The sequence below is a fragment of the Bos grunniens genome, chromosome 3 (genome assembly GCF_055505025.1).
Source record: "Bos grunniens cultivar Pamir isolate PY7600 chromosome 3, Bosgru_T2T1.0, whole genome shotgun sequence".
Taxonomy (NCBI): domain Eukaryota; kingdom Metazoa; phylum Chordata; class Mammalia; order Artiodactyla; family Bovidae; genus Bos; species Bos grunniens.
In genome coordinates, this window is record NC_141167.1 from 115,920,825 (window position 1) to 115,935,143 (window position 14,319).

The following is a 14,319-nucleotide window of genomic DNA, read 5'->3' on the forward strand; positions in this document are numbered from 1 at the left end:
GGAGCCTGGTGGGCGGCCCTCTATGGTGTTGCACAGAGCCGGACACGACTGAAGTGACTTAGCAGCAGTAGCATACAAATATATATCCATAAATAATCTAAATCTAGTTTTATGTATTTATTTTAAAATATACATAAAATGGAATGATTCTGAAACTTTTTTTTATCAGATTTAGACTTTTGAGGTTTCTCATGTTGATTCATATTTATTTACATCATTCACTGTAAATATTCCATCATGTGTGTTCAAAATTCACTTATTTGAGAGGCTGCATTGTATGGTAATTAGGATCAGGGGCTCTGGAACTAGGCTGCCTGGGTTTATTCCATGCACCTGTCAAATCCTAAGTGTGTGACTTTAGGCAAGTTACTTTAACTCTCTGACATCAGTCACTCCATCTCTAAGATGTTGGCAGTACACACAGCTGCATTCTTTAATCAGATGAGGGTTAAATGAGTTACCTATGTGAAGCGCCTAGATCCTCCATGGCTTACGACAAGCACGCAATGCTGGTGTGACTGTAGGAAAGCAGATGGCACTCTCAAATTAGGATAATTGGACAAGGGCTCCCTTATGCAAGGGCTAATTATAGAAGTGTAGGCAGAGAAGGGAAGGGGTAAGGAACAGGACAGTCAGCCACTGGCAGCAGGAGGGCCTGTTAGTACTGCTAGGCCAGAACAAAAATAAATGTATCGTTAAGAAACAGATTGTTACAAATGAATTGAAATCTGGCTCTGCTCCCTTCTCAGTCTTCTTCCTTCCCCTGTTTCAAGGGAACTGCTGATAGACCTTTGGTTTGTATCCAAACAATATTTAAAAACTTTTATATAGACATATACGCAGATACCTAAACCTGCTCAAAGAAAGAGGTCCCCAGAACCCAGGGTAGAGTTGTGTGATAGAGGTTTCCTTCTAAGAGGAGCCGGGTCCTTCCATTGGAGGACACAGCTTGGACTGCCTTCAAAGGGAGGGAACCGCAGAACTGTTTACTCTGACGTCTTTCTTGTCTCTTCCATCAGTCTCTTTCCAGGGTTCTCTATTGGCCAAACCCAACCAGGAGCCAAAGGGCAAGGAAGTCTCTTCTTTAAGGGCCAGTCTCCCAGGGCAGATTACATTTGGAAGGTGAGTAGAGTAAGCAAACGGCTTACTGGATTTGTCCTTCCTTCCCTTCCTCCTGTTTGTAAGGACAACCTGATACTGGAAGCAGAGCAACCATCATGCAACCTTGAAACAACCAAGGTGAGAACAGAAAAGAAAGTGAAAGTGAAGTCGCTCAGTCGTGTCCAACCCCTTGCGACCCCACGGACTGTAGCCTACCAGGCTCCTCCATTCATGGGATTTTCCAGGCAAGAGTACTGGAGTGGGGTGCCATTTAGTGAAAAGGAAAAGAGTCTGTGTCACTGTTGACATCGCATGGTCATTATATCAGCCTGGATAGCCTACACCAAACTTTCTGCTATTTAAGAAAAACAAAACCCTTAATTAATTAATTGTAGAACTGGGATATTTATTTCTTTTCTCCAAAATTTAAATTCACAGTCTGTTCAACAGGGTTTTTTGTTTTTTTTTTTAATTTTTGTGCTTTTTAAAGATAGTATGTTATTGAAGTATAGTTGATTTACAGTGTTAAATTCTGCTATACAGCAGAGTGATTCAGTGATACCTATATACACATTCTTTTAAAATCCTTAATTTATTTAAGTTACTGTTTGAGGTTAAATGGAACAACTACCCTTAACCCTGCTTCCTTGGTGGATCAGTGGTAAAGAATCCATCTGCTGTGCAAGAGACACAGGAGACACCAGTTCCATCTCTGGGTCAGGAAGATCCCTTGGAGGAGAGCATAGCAACCCACTCCAGTATTCTTGCCTGGAAAATCCCATTGACAGAGGAGATTGGCTGACTATAGCCCATGGAGTCACAAAGAGTCAGACACAATTTAGCAATTAAAAAATAACACTTACCCTCGCCTTCCTGGTGCGGTGCTGTGCTTAGTTGCTCAGGCATGTCCAACTCTTTGTGACCTCATGGATGGTAGCCCACCAGGCTTCTTTGCCCATGGGATTCTCCAGGCAAGAATATTGGAGTGGGTTGCCGTGACCTCCTCCAGGGGATTTCCCCAATCCAGGGATAGAACTCAGGTCTCCTGCATTTCAGGTGGATTCTTTACAGTCTGAGCCACCCAGGAAGCCCAAGAATACTGGAGTGGGTAGCCTATCTCTTCTTCAGGGGATCTTCTCAACCCAGGAATCAAACCCAGGTCTCCTGCATTGCAGGCAGATTCTTTACCAGCTGAGCTACCATGGAAGTCCCACCCTTCTGGCATCTCCTTCTTAATCTCAGTGTCTTTTAACTCTTAGCTCACAATTTCCTTAACAACACTGTAATTGGTTCTTGTTATCATTCATTATGACCTCAATATTCATGTGACATTTCCAGACAACATTCTGTATTTTTTGAGAAGGGTGGAAAGAGGTTCTGGAGGGAAGGATCTAAGATATCAAGCACTGTCCACCCTTCTTACTCGTCTACATTCACTCTTGTCCTTAATCTAGGAGAAAAGTTTGTGAGCTGAACACAGGGTACAAAGTCATATCAGCTGCCATATTATCATGGGAAGAGGTCAATTCGTTATACTCTGACATAAGACATAAAATGTTATTTGGCATTTACATGTTTTTACATTAGAAACCAGTGTATTGCATGAATATGCACCATTATCACACACCACCTTTGATATACAAGGTAATCTTGGATGAACGGGCAATGCCGTATGGCATGTTACAGTGATTAATAGGGCATTTTGTAAGACTTTCAGTGACAGTGCTGGAAGAAATGCTGCAGCAGTAAAGGTAAACCCATACCGGAATATTGGTCTGTCTCTGTGAATCAAAATGCCGCCCTCTCTCCCTTCTACTAGTTACAGTAAATGATCATTTCAGAGGATCAGCGCTGGCCTCTAACTTTGACAAACTGAATATTTTCCCTCTGGGTTTGGAGAAGATAGTATGCTTCAACGTGCATATTCAAAAATGCCATCTTTACCACCTATATTCATTTGAACTGTAAACTTACTGTAGACACATTTTTAAAAAGAAACCTGTGGGATTATGCCATTTGCATTATCTGACTGAAGAAAGCATAAATAATCTTTGAAAAGGTCTTAGGTTCCCTTCTTTCTACCTGGAGGTTCATCTTTTTCCTTTTTTTTCCCATTAGCTTATTCATCAGTGGAGCAGTGGATACAAATCTGATTGGCTAGATTCCTAGGCACAGATCAGACCCATAAGGGCAAGAGATCTCATATGTGGTCCCTGCCTCCACGTGATAAGCCAACCTAAGCAAGACATGATCTTTTAGTGTATGCCGGCCTTCACCTTTCATCTCTCTTTTTGATCCCAGGCTTGTTTGCAGGGTCTATTGAGTTAGGACATCTCTTGGGGCTGAGGTTTCTTCACATCCTTATTCTCCATTTTGTTCTTTTCTCTTTCTTCTCATCTCTTCTTTCTACTATCCTGTCTCCTCTCTCATACTTTCCTCCTGTTATCTCTCATATTTCCTTCTCTTGATGGGATTCAGGACATGATAACACAAAATATGGCTCCTTGGCATACTGAATAAGCTGAAGGTGTTTGAGAAACTGGCAGAAGGAAGACAGTCTCTTTGACTTTCCTTCTCCCTTTCTCCCCTGAAGTAGGTCATAGGACCCTCATATGAAAAGTGCCCTGCCTGTTCATGAGGAAAGGAGTTTCCTATTTCTAAGATGGAGGGACACCAATCAGAACCCAAAGGAATGGGCCTTGCGAATTTCTCCCAATTTACAACACTTGGCTCATGCTATTTGACCTATCATATTTCCCTGTGCCTTTCCACTCTTCATCAAGTCTAACATAAAAATACTCAAGTTTAGTCGATTCTTCAGATCTTCATTTCCTTAGGAAGGATCCCTTGTCACATAAACATGTGTTAAATAAATTTGTAGGTTTTCCCCCATTAATCTGTTTTTGTTTAAAATCAGTTCAATTTTCAGACCTAGTCAGAGACTCTAAGGGAGTCAAGGAAAACTTCTTCTTCCTCTACACTAGTCATTCTTGCCTCTGCCTTTCCTCTTTCTAGCTCCATTTGACCTCATGATAAGATGGTGTTACCCTCAAAAATCAAGTCCACAGGATACCTTACCAGCTTCTTCTCTTCCTGTTCTTTCCTCTCTGGTGTATATCTGTGTGGATAGGAGTTTTAAAAATCCAACTCTTTCTTCTTAACTTACTTTCTTTATATGGCCAGCCAAAGAATGGTAAAATCCAATATTTAAAATGTTCTTAACCAGGTCTTTAACAAAGTTTTTATTGATGAATCAGAGCTCGTTAAGTTATGTTGATGTATGGCAAAACCAATACAATATTATAATTAGCCTCCAATTAAAATAAATAAATTTTAATAAATAAATAAATAAATAAATAATAAAGTTATTAACAGAATAGTAATCCTGGTGTCCTTTCTGCTAATGATTTTGAAAAGGCTAGCAAATACAATACTATTTGCCAGAGTATTTTTTTGACAACCCTCAGTCTTTTGCTCATAATAGTCCTAAATCTCCATTCTGCTGCTGCTGCTAAGTCGCTTCAGTCGTGTCCAACTCTCCGCGACCCCATAGACGGCAGCCCACCAGGCTCCCCTATCCCTGGGATTCTCCAGGCAAGAACACTGGAGTGGGTTGCCATTTCCTCCTCCAATGCATGAAAGTGAAAAGTGAAAGTGAAGTCGCTCAGTCGTGTCTGACTCTTAGCGACCCCATGAACTGCAGCCTACCAGGCTCCTCCATCCATGGGATTTTCCAGGCAAGAGTACTGGAGTAGGGTGCCATTGCCTTCTCTGAAATCTCCATTCTAATCAAACACAATTTTGACATGAATAAATACCAATAATTTATACCTTAAAAAGGTATAAGTACAGGTTTCCTGTTTCATAGTGTCTATATTTTAAACCCATTCTCTAATTGCTTTCTGAAAGAATTTTTTTTTCTAATAGTTCATGCATTAGTGAACAATCAGGAAAATTTCTGGTGATGATATTATAAGAAAATTAAGTAGGGTCACCCATTTCATCACTGATGGATGTCAGGCAAATTCTTCACTGTCATCACCTGTACTAAAACAGAAGGGAAAATCTCTCTCTAACAAAAACCTCCCCCTGCATTTCTTCAGCAATACTACCACCTCATACACAACCCACTGAACTCAGAATATACTACAGTTTTGAGGAAACAAATTTGTTTTTACTATAACGTAAGAGCATTTCAAAATCCAAACTGAATACGGGTGAGGTAAATCATGTATGTGGATTTACCTGGTTTAGTTCTATTAGGTCAGTTGGGAGCACTGTACTCTCATCAGATGACCCTGAAATCATGCCAGGTGAGTCACTGTCCAGAGGTCTCTGTGAAGCTAATCAGTTCTTCAAATGGCCAGACACAATTCAGGTAAGAAAGGACAGATAATTCAAGCCCTAAAGGAAGATTCACTCTCAGAAAGGCAGGAAGTTTACATCCAATTCAGGGCTGTTCCTGAAATAACTGTGTTCTTCATAAAAGCGAGACATCACAGTTGGTTAAGGCATATAGGCTCTACTGCTGGTTCCCGAATGAAAAGTTTAGGATATTTACAGTTCCCATTTCACAAAGTTATTCTAAGGCTTTGTTGTTTTTCAGTGACTCAATCGTGTATGACTCTTTGTGACCCCATGGACTGCAGCACTCCAGGCTTCCCTGTCCAACACTATCTCCCAAAGCTTGCTCAGACTCATGTCCACTGAGTTGGTGATGCCATCTAACCTTTTCATTGCCCTCTTGTCCTCCTGCCCTCATTCTTTGCAGCATCAGGATCTTTTCCAATGATTCTGTTGTTCCCACCAGGTGGCCAAAGTGTTGGAGTTTCAGCTTCAGCATCAGTCCTTCTAATGAATATTCAGGGATGATTTCCTTTAGGATTGACTGATTTGATCTCCTTGCAATCCATGAGACTCTTAAAAAGTCTTCTCCAGTACCATGGCTCAAAAGCATCAATTCTTTGGTGCTCAGCTTCCTTATGAACCAACTCTCACATCCACACATGACTACTGAAAAAACCATAGCTTCGACTATATGGACCTTTGTAGACAAAGTGATGTCTCTGCTTCTTAATATACTCTCTAGGTTCATCACAGCTTTTCTTTCAAGGGTCAAGCATCTTTTAATTTCATGGCTGCAGTCACTATCTGCAGTGATTTTGGAACCCAAGTAAATAAAGTATGTCACTGTTTCCATTTTTTCCCTATCTATTGCTGTGAAGTGATGGGACCAGATGCCATGATCTTGGTTTTTTGAATGTTGAGTTTTAAACCAAAATTTTTACTCTCCTCTTTCACTTTCATCGAAAGGCTCTTTAATTTCTCTTCATTTTCTGCCATAAGGATGGTGTCATCTGCATATCTGAGGGTATTGATATTTCTCCCAGCAATCTTGGTGCCAGTTTGTGCTTCATCCCACCCAACATTTCTCATGATGTTCTTCGCCTTGTTGTTGTTGTTCGGTCTCTCTGTAATGTCTAGCTCTTTGTGACCCCATGGACTGCAGCACGCCAGGCTTCCCTGCCCTTTACCATCACCCAGAGCTTGCTCAAACTAATGGCCATTGAGTCGGTGATGCCATCCAACCATCTCATCCTCTGACATCCCCTTTTCCTCCTGCCTTCAATCTTTCCCAGCTTCAGGGTCTTTTCCAATGAATTGGCTCTTCGCATCAGGTAGCCAAAGTATTGAAGCTTCAGCTGTAGCATCAGTCCTTCTAATGAATATTTAGGATTGATTTCCTTTAGGAATGACTGATTTGATCCCTTTGCTGTCCAAGGGACTCTCAAGAGTCTTCTCAAGCACCACAGTTCAAAGGCATCAGTTCTTCAGCACACAGCCTTTTTTTATTGTCCAGCTTTCACATCCATACATGACTACTGGAAAAACCATAGCTTTGGCTATAGGGATCTTTGTTGGCAAAGTAATGTCTCTGCTTTTAATTTTTTTTCAAAAACTGAATAAGTAGTTATTGTCCCAGAAGGTACATTGCTTTTTATACATATTTTATAAATAATACAGGATTTTTACACATCTTCAATATTTTGCTATTTGTTTAAAGGACATTTCTTCTAGGTTTGTCATTACTTTTCCTCCGAGGAGCAAGCATCTTTTAATTTCATGGCTGCAGTCACCATCCACAGTGATTTTGGAGTCCAAGAAAATAAAGTCTCACTTTTCCAATGTTTCTCCCATCTATTTGCCATGAAGTGATGGGATCAGATTTCATGATCTTAGTTTTTTGAATGCTGAGTTTTAAGCCAGCTTTTTCACTCTCCTCTTCACTTTCATTAAGTGGCTCTTTAAGTCCTCTTCACTTTCTGCCTTATGGGTTGTGACATCTGCGTGTCTGAGGTTGTTGATATTTCTCCCAGCAGCAGAGAATGATTCCAGCTTGTGCTTCATCCAGCCTGGCATTTCTCGTGATGTTCTCTGTAGAAAAGTTAAATAAACAAGGTGACAGTACATACTTGACCTACTCCTCTACCAATTTTGAAACAGTTCATTGTTCCATGTCCAGTTCTAACTTTTGCTTCTTGACCTGCATACAGATTTCTCAGGAGGCAGGAAAGGTGATCTGATATCCCCATTTCTTGAGGAATTTTCCACAGCTTGTTGTGATCCACATGGTCAAAGTCTTTGGGGGTAGTCAATGAAGCAGAATTAGATGTTTTTCTGGAAAACCCTTCTTTTTTCTATGATCCAATGGATGTTGGCAATTTGATCTCGGGTTCCTCTGCCTTTTCTAAATCCAGTTTGTACATCTGGAATTTCTCAACTCGCACAGTATTGAAGCCCAGCTTAAAGGATTTTGAGCATTACCTTGCTAGCATGTGAAATGAGGGCAATTGTGCAGTAGTTTGAACATTGTTTGGCATTTCCCTTTTTTGGGACTGGAATGAAAACTGATCTTTCCAGTCCTGTGGCCACTGTTTTCCAAATTTGCTGGCATATTGAAAAGAAGCACTTTCACAGCATCATCCTTTAAGATTTGAAATAGCTCAGCTGAAATTCCATAGTCTCCATTAGCCATGTTCGTAGTAATGTTCCCCAAGGCCCACTTAACTTCACACCCTAAGATGTCTGGCTCTAGGTGAGTGATCACACCATCATGGTTATCAGGGTCATTAAGTTCTTTTGTGTATAGCTCTTCTGTGTAGAATTAATTACAGTAATACAAGTTAAATATAACATCATGCCTGGCACAAAATAATGGCTTATTAAACGTTAGTGATTGTTATTCACAACTTTGTGAAAACAGAAGTAAGTGCATTAGTTGCCAATAAAACCAAAATATTATAGAAAAGCCTTGTTTCAATATCTTATAGGCATCTGTACACACTTATACGTACACTGAAAAATTTTGGAAATATACAAAGTATTGAACCCTAACAAGCATTTGGCTCTTTATTTTCCTCTGTCTCATTTAGCAAACAATTTAATAAAATGAGAGAAACATTAAGACAGAAATGCCATGCTGTTTACCTTTTTCTGCTTTGGCAGTTCATCCTGTGTTTTTTTTTTTTTTTTTCCCCACTTACTTTTTCCACTCCCAAATCTCTTACTCCAGATTCTGCTAATATATTTTGATTCTCTAGATTTTCTGAGAACATTTTAAAGATTTATTTATATGTCTTACATTCTTTGTCGGATAAAATCAGTCACAATTTCAGTTCAGTTCAGTTGCTCAGTCATGTCCGACTCTTTGCAACCCCATGGACTGCAGCACACCAAGTCTCTCTGTCCATCACCAACTCCTGGAGCTTGCTCAAACTCATGTCCATCGAGTTGGTGATGCCATCCAACCATCTCTCCTCTGTCATCCCCTTCTCTTCCTGCCTTCAATCTTTCCCAGCATCAGGGTCTTTTCCAATGAGTCAGTTCTTCGCATCAGGTGGCCAAGATATTGAAGCATTAGCTTCAGCATCAGTCCTTTCAATGAATATTCAGGACTGATTTCCTTTAGGATGGACTGGTTGGCTCTCCTTGCAGTCCAAGGGACTATCAAGAGTCTTCTCCACAGTTCAAAAGCATCAATTCTTTGGCACTCAGCTGTCTTTATAGTCCAACTCACATCCATACATGACCACGGGAAAAACCATAGCTTTGACTAGACAGACCTTTGTTGGCAAAGTAATGTCTCTGCTTTTTATTATGCTGTCTAGGTTGGTCATAGCTTTTAGTCAAATTTATGATCCAATAAATGCCAAGATTGTTATGGGAATGACAGAACAACAACATTTATGACAGAGCCAACTAACACAAAAGAAGACATCTCCTCTTTTTCTCCTGAAAAGACCAAGAATACAGTGGTCAGGTGATCTTTTCTCTTTCTTTGATTCTATAAAGATTTAATGAGTCTTTATTGCATGCCTACCCATTCTCTTGGTTGCTTAAAATTTTATGTGTTAAAAAAATTTGAAAAAAATTTGGGTGACAAAACAAACTTTACTTAACACTTCATGAAGCAGGCAGTCTGTGTTCTCAAGAGTCCAGACAACTCTGAGGCAGGGGAAAATTGGCACATTTTTAGAGAAAATGGAAAAGAGAAAGATGAAAAATGAGCAGGGAACAAGGAAAACTTTGGAAGTAGTAGGTGATTAGGGATTGGTTACCTGAATGGGGTGACTTCCAGGAAGATGGAATCTCTACAAGAATATGGAACATTAAATGTTAGGTTTTGGTTTGCTGATGTAATCTCACAGTTTACTGAGGAAAGGCCACTCACTGTTAGGTTGATTAAATATTTCAACATAAGGCATAAAATGCTTGCAAAGCAAACAGAAGGCAGAATTTAATGTCTGCTTTCCACCAGTGTTTCCCAGAGTTTGTTCAGTGGAGCCCTAGCATGTCAGTGGGCTTATTCTCAAACAATTTTAAAAACAGTTACACAATTCTTTACACAGAGATGTCTTAGAATGTTAGTTGTGTTAGAGTGGGAGTCAAGGACAAGTCCAAAAATTCACATGGGGATAGATGGACTGGTTAGATGAAGTACTAGAATTAGAGACAGTGTTTTCAGATGGAACATGGCCCAGGATTTCATACCAGTTCTTGAAACTACTTTGACCACTGTACCCATTATCAACTACATGGACATAGTTTGCTTGGCCTAGAGATGTCTGAATTCCACATCAAAGACCAACTCCTTGAAGAGTAAAAACAGAACAGACAGAAAATGAAGCTCATTACATCTGCTCTATTATTATATTTTTAATCTCAAAAATCTATGCAAACAAACAAAAAAAACTATTAAAACTTAACAATAAGAAAATAAAGAACCCAATTTAAAAATGGGCTAAAGATCTGAACGGGCTCCTCACCAAAGAGGATATACATGAGAGATAAATGTAGATAAAGATAATCCACATCATACAAAGCAGTGAGACATCATTGCACCTTGATTAGAATGGCAAAAATCCAAAACACTGACAATATCAATGCTGGTGAAGTTTCACAGCAACAAGAATTCTGTTTCATTGTTGGTGGAGATGCAAAAAGATAAAACCACTTTGGGAGACAGTTTGGCAGTTTCTTTTAAAACTAGACCTACTCTTACCACATGATACAGCAATCATGCTATTAAATATCTACCCAGTTAAGTTGAAAACTTGTCTCCACATAAAAACATGAATATTTATATTTATACAAGTTTATTCATAATTACCTAAACTTAGAGAAACCAAGATATCCTGGGTGAATGGATAAACGCATAAACTGTGGTACACATCCAGGCAGTGAAATATTATTCAGTGCTAAACAGCAAGGGACTATCAAATCACAAAAATGATATGAAGAAATCTTAAATGCATAATACTAAATAAAAGAAGCCAATCTGAAAAGACAACATACTGTATGATTCCAACTATAGGACATACGGGAAAAGGCAGAACTATAGAGACAGGGAAAGGATTAGTGGTTGCCAGAGGGTTGGGGAGAGAGGGATGTATAGACAGAGTACACAGGATTTTTAGGGCAGTGAAACTACTTGAGATTTTATATATATATATATATATATATATATATATATATATCTGCCAATATACATTTGTCAAGGTGCTTCCCTGGTGGCTCAGTGGTAAAGAATCCATCTGCCAATGCAGGAGATGTGGGTTCAGTCTCTGGTTTGGGAAGATCCCCTGAAGAAGGAAATGGCAATCCACTCCAGTATTCCTGTCTGGAAAATCCCATGGACAGAGGAGCCTTGTGGGCTCTAACCCATACAAAGAGTCGGACATGACTTAGCAACTGAGCACAAGCAGGATACACGTGTCAAGACATGGAGAGATGCGAGAACTCTGCTTTTGTCTCAATTTTGCTCCAAACCTAAAACTTCTCTATAAAATCTATGCTAATTAAATAAAATATGTACAGCATTTGAAAAATTGTATTTATCAGTCATGTGTACTATCATAAAGAAGTTTATGTGACTATAAAATATTTCACATATTGTGTGAATTTTATTATAGGCCACTTCATAGGTAAGCACTTATCTGGAATAGATGTAACTGATAAGATTATTAGAATAAAAATATGTTGATTAAAAAATAAACACAAAAGACAATCATCTGTGTCAGGCACCCTGCTAGGTAGCATGCAAAAAACTTTAATTAAAACAAATACCACCCCTACACTTGAGAATCAAGTTAAAGAACCTTACTTTAAAAAGAAAATTCACTGGTACTTTGTCTTCAAGGAATAAAATGTACACCTGTAGCTTATTCTACTGACATCTCCATTTACCTTCATAAATTATCAAGTGTAAAAGGTGAATCCTAAAAGTCATTGATTAAACCAAGCTTATGTTTGTCATTTTTTAATTTAAACAATGTCTGGTTATTCATATTTATACTGATTTTTAGATATTCTTTAATATCAACACTTTGACATGGATTTCAACTATATTTCTACCTTTATCACTTGATTTTCACCTTGTTTATGGCATCTTTTCCCAAATATTATATGAGTAACAGTTTTTAGTCTTCCGGTTAAAGTTTCTATCTTGTGCAATGCTTTATTTTTTTGTCCTTATATGTCTTCCTTTTTGTAACTTTACTTCATCTGGAATTAATTTTTTGGATGATATTTTTAAATGTTTTGTCCATTATCTCTACTACAGAGCTTTTATTAAAAAAAAAATCTGTATGCACCATTTTTTTCTGTAACAATGACAAGTTGCTGCCTCTTTCAGATGAAAAGTTTCAACTAGTCAATCCACCTTCCCTGTGGAACAGAATAAAACCACTCATACCTTTACATTTACATCTTTTTTAGATGAAGAAACACTGGTTGGTATAGAATGCCCCCAGGAAGACATCATCGTTTGGAATTAATTTCATTGCAGAGAGAAGAAATTTGGAGCCTACACCAGAGTACAATAAATATATTTCCACAAATTCTTTCCTATAAATATAATATTAAATTAAATCATTTAAGACTAATATTTGTACATACATATATATGTTAATTAGCATTGTGAATCTATAAAATGAGAATACTCTATGAAATATTTCCTAAGCATATATGTTCACTGGACTTTTGTTTCTTCCTTTGTTTTACCAGACATCCCTTTCCTGGGATTAATATCATCCTGTAGAATCATTTTAGAAAATAATGCTGGGAGAGGTACAGAGAATAGTGACATTGCTGAGCTACTGATGAAAATAATTCTGAACCTGAATTCTACTATTATTTGAGACTTATGTGTGATTAATTAATTCTTATTGCTTAAAACTGCTTGAATCAGAGCTTAAATTATTTACAATGCAAACTAGCATGTAAAAAAGTTGGTACTCAGAGTATGGTGCTGTAAATAACAAAATCTAAAATGCAGAATCAAGTATAAGAAATTGGACATGGAACAATGAGGAACCGACTATTTATAATGTTGGTTTGTGTTGACCGTTTGTTGTAGATCTGTACAAGATAAAGAAAAGCTAACTCTAAAAGGGGCCAACCTAAAAAGAGAAGGGGGAAATGTGACTTAACTACAGTCTGTAGAACAGATGGACAGAGAGTCTGGTAATTTCAGTTCAGTTCAGTTCAGTCACTCAGTCGTGTCTGACTCTTTGTGACTCCATGGACTGCTGGGAGCCAGCGTGAGGAACTCTGCCCATGGCAAAGATCATGAGGAAGGAGGCTCGGCATACGCAAAGGCGGGATCGAGCCTCAGGAGTCCCCCTGGAAATTCTCGAGCATCTACCCCCAAAACCAGAGTCTGCCTACTTTACTGCTTTGTGCTCTCACCTACGCCTCTGACTTTACGGGGGGCCGTTCCCCACCACCTCTATCTGAAAAAGAGTTAACTTACAGCTCCAGTTAATAAAGTTCCTGGGTGTGACAAGAGTGTTTCAACCTACAAACTCCTTTGGAAGTCCTCTGCTGCTGCTGTTGCTGCTAAGTCGCTTCAGTCGTGTCAGACTCTGCGCGACCCCACAGACGGCAGTCCACCAGGCTCTGCCATCCCTGGGATTCTCCAGGCAAGAACACTGGAGTGGGTTGCCATTGCCTTCTCCATTGTGTGAAAGTGAAAAGTGAAAGTGAAGTCGCTCAGTCGTGTCTGACTCGTAGCGACCCCATGGACTGCAGCCTACCAGGCTCCTCCATCCATGGGATTTTCTAGGCAAGAGTACTGGAGTGGCTTGCCATTGCCTTCTCCGTTGGAAGGCCTCTAGCCTGCCTGAACAGGTTCTTCCGGCCACATGTGATTGTTCACAGCCTCCCAACCATGAGAGGCATGAGATGTTCTAAACTGTCTAAATACAGATTCCTTTGAGCAGTTAAAAGATTGATTAGAAATTGTATTGGTGAAGGGTTTTTTCACTTGTTGGGCCAATGTTTGCTGCTAAGTTTCCATATCCCTTACCTACTGTGTCCCTGGGAGTGTATTGATTAATATTATTGATGTATAGGAATGTAAATAGTAGCTTTAATGTTTGTAACCTTGGACCCTTGAGTTAATTATTTTCTTGTTATAGTCCACCACACCTTTGCCCTATAGGAATGCAACTTTATCTAATGCTTTTGGAGGGTGGAGCCTGACTTTAGAATAATCACCTTTAGAGAAAAATAAGTTTTCTGAAGAAAGGATCATAAAATGTTAACAGGCCTCCTGGCCAGAAGATGATGTAAATCACCTAAACTTTTGCATATAGTAAGTTTGAAGGAAGAAAGCCTGGCTTACTGCTGACTCTACCCCTTCCCCCATTATCCTCT

General features: G+C 39.2%; 1 long non-coding RNA gene across 1 annotated transcript; it reads left to right on the forward strand.

Moving 5' to 3' along the window:
- The first annotated feature begins 1,018 nt into the window (after positions 1-1,018).
- LOC147377064 (uncharacterized) lies at positions 1,019-12,500 on the forward strand. Its single transcript, XR_015161308.1, has 2 exons — positions 1,019-1,122; positions 12,379-12,500. It is a non-coding gene; the product is annotated as an uncharacterized LOC147377064 (long non-coding RNA).
- Positions 12,501-14,319: the final 1,819 nt, after the last annotated feature.